This window comes from Apodemus sylvaticus, chromosome 12 (assembly GCF_947179515.1).
Source record: "Apodemus sylvaticus chromosome 12, mApoSyl1.1, whole genome shotgun sequence".
NCBI classification, from domain to species: Eukaryota; Metazoa; Chordata; class Mammalia; order Rodentia; family Muridae; genus Apodemus; species Apodemus sylvaticus.
This window is the reverse complement of record NC_067483.1, coordinates 94,545,853-94,548,898: the sequence shown is the minus strand read 5'-3', so window position 1 is coordinate 94,548,898 and position 3,046 is coordinate 94,545,853.

Below are 3,046 nucleotides of genomic sequence, written 5' to 3'. Positions count from 1 at the left end.
GTTCTATGCCTTCAGCATGCAACGGGGCCACCAAACATGTGCTGTTCACTCTTCCCTTGAGAAATGGTGCATTCTTTGACTCTGGTGGATGTGATGACAGCTATTTCTTTTGCTATGTTAGGAGCAGAGATGTTTCTTGTAATGTGAAGGAAGAGTGACACTCTTCTATTGTCCTTGTAGCAAATCATCTTATTTTCATGAGATACAGTACAAGGAAGTGAACAAGAGAAAACCTGAAATCACCTTTCCATATGAAGATCACAGTTATTTTTAAATGTGTAATTGTGCGTATGTACATGTAGGTTTGTGTGCAAATGCGCACATGGCAAACATTGAAATGTACTTAAACATTTGAAACATCTCACCAGACATCACTCACAGATACTCTGTAGTCCAACATTTCAGCTACATTTTTTTTTTAAGCTTCTGGCTTCTTATATCAGAACATTCGTTCTCCCCTTCAGGAAAACTGTGTAGAGATGAAGAGAGCAGGCCAGCATGAGAAAGGAAACGGTAGTGAGGACGCGTCGGGAAGATGAGCTGCAGTTTAACCAGTACCTCCCACCTTCATTACCGTGCTTCCAAATCAATCTCTCTGCTCTCCTTGAGTGGCAAATAAAAAAATCAACTCAGAAGATATATGTGTGTGCTGGTCGTGATGGGCCTCACCATCCATCTGCTGCGCGTCGCCCCACACGCCAGCCTGAAGACGCTGCAGAGAGAATTAAAGACTTCACGAGGCCACAGCAGAATCCAGAGGCCTTTTTCTTCTAGACACAGGGCGTGGATCTCCTGGGGCTTCTCCCGCTTCGTTCACTCTGTGACAAAGAGGCTGATTGCCGGTGGGCAGTAACTGATCCCATGCAAACCTTGCAGAGCAACTGACTAGACTGAAATCTAAAGCCCGAGTGGGTCTGGTACATTTCATTTTGTCAAGGACTCCTGGTTCAGAGATACCAAAATTCAGACACTGGAATCCCAAATTCTGTTTCTTAAAGATATCTGTGATGATTAATCTTGCCAACCAGAGTCACAGTAGAGGCAAACGTATGGGCACACCTGCAAGATGTTATCTAAAGTAGGTTAACTGAGGTGGGGAGAGTCACATGGGTAAAGTCCTAGACTGTGAGCACGGTAAGACCACCCCTCCTGCTCTTGTCACCATGCGGCCTTGGCCACAACAGACCACAGTCCCTGGAAGTATAAGTCAAAATAAACCCTTCCACCTTTTCTCTCTCCCTCCCTCCCTCCCTCTCTTATACTGATTGCCATTGCCAGATAGTTTGCCTTAGCAATGTATATATATATATATATATATATATATATATATATATATATATATATATAAAATGTTTAAATTCAAATGCACGTCTAAGAACACTTATAAATCAAAATACTTCCTAAAACAGAAGGCAGAGTTCAGATATTTTCTTTACACTGGGAAGGAACTTAAAGAGAAGCACTTTAAATGTTTCTAATAACTGTATATCATTGTACATTTGATTTTATTGCACGTGGCCTTACCACAGAGAAGGTAAAGTTTCCCATTGTTAGAGATTTGAGGACGTAGGCGGAAGTTCCTAACAAAGTGCCGACCTTCATCCTCCACATTGGTCAGAATCCTTCCTAGCAACTGCATTGCCTCTGCTGAGTGCCCCCAAGTCTTGGAAACTGCAGAATCTCTTGGGTTTCCATGTTGGATTTCAGTGACTGGTCATCGGGTCTTTGTCACAGAGAGTCCGTGGTCTCATTTGCTGGTTCTAACTGGGTGCTTTAGAACCAGTTGGTGTTCTACTCTACATGACTGTCCTCCACATGGTTGGAAAGGTACCCAAAGACTCTTGACCCCTTCTGTGTTTCCACCTTTGGGCTCCTCAAGTCTCCCTCTGCTTGCCATGACAGACAGTGCTTATCCTAACCCCTGTCCACCCACCCATGCTCAGAAGCCTTTCTGTGACAGTCTAAGCATCCACTGCTATCTGAGTTGAAAAGCAGCTTCAAACCTGTTTTCTGTCTTTCAAATTCTAGGTTCAATAAAACAAAGCCCAGTAGAGATGGAGATGCTAACTTGAGCTTTTTAATAATCTGGACATGCCCTGTCTTAGGTGCTGGTCAAGGTTGATGCCAATGCTTCCTCTGCTTCAAAGAAAGGTAAGGGATTATAATAGGATGCCAGGATACCAACTGTGTCCTTGATAACTCAGAGTCCTTTTAGAAGAACTGCTCTGAGCCATCTGAGCCAGTCCTGGAAGCAAAGTATCGGTACTTGGCTGAAGCCTTAGTGCCGAATTGTCAAGGGAAGATGGCGATGAAGTGTGGAGGCCCCATGAGAGCACTGTGTGAATTTGTGTTTCATTTAGCTCAAGATTCCACTGATTAGCTCTGTATTTGAGTCCTTATATTTCACAGCTACATCAAGTACCTCGAATCTAGACCATTCTTATCTGACACCAGGACATAATTAAAGTTCACATCAGGTTTTGATTAGAAACATTCTGACTTTGTAGAACATTTCTTGAAGAATACATTGTTAAGAATCCCGACTTCCTCTCTCCTTGTTCATTGTCTTGTGCCAAGAGATCTGCAGAACATTCTGTCTCCATAGGATGAGATCATAGACATCTACTGCCAGACTTTGGGAAGGCCAGTAGGGATGTCACCTCTGTTTGTCAGCACCAGCAATCCTGAAATTTAGAGATGAGTCACCACTCATGCAACTAGGTGGTTCTTCCTTTGAGGTAACTTTCTGTGAAACTACTAGCTAGAAAAATAAATAATTCACGTCAGTATGAAGTCTAATCAATATTTTTAAATCATAAAGCTATTTTCAAACAATTATAGTACCTATATCCCTCCACACCCCATCTGATCTATGCATTTTATATATAGTGACATGGACCATGTCTATATAGTGGTTTGGATTGTGTCGATGTAGTGACGTGGACTGTTGTCTATATAGTGACATGGACTAAGCTCCAGATACCTCTTATGGATGGAATTTATTAGAGTAGCAGCCTCTTTGTTTAGTTAGGAACCCTGAGAGTTG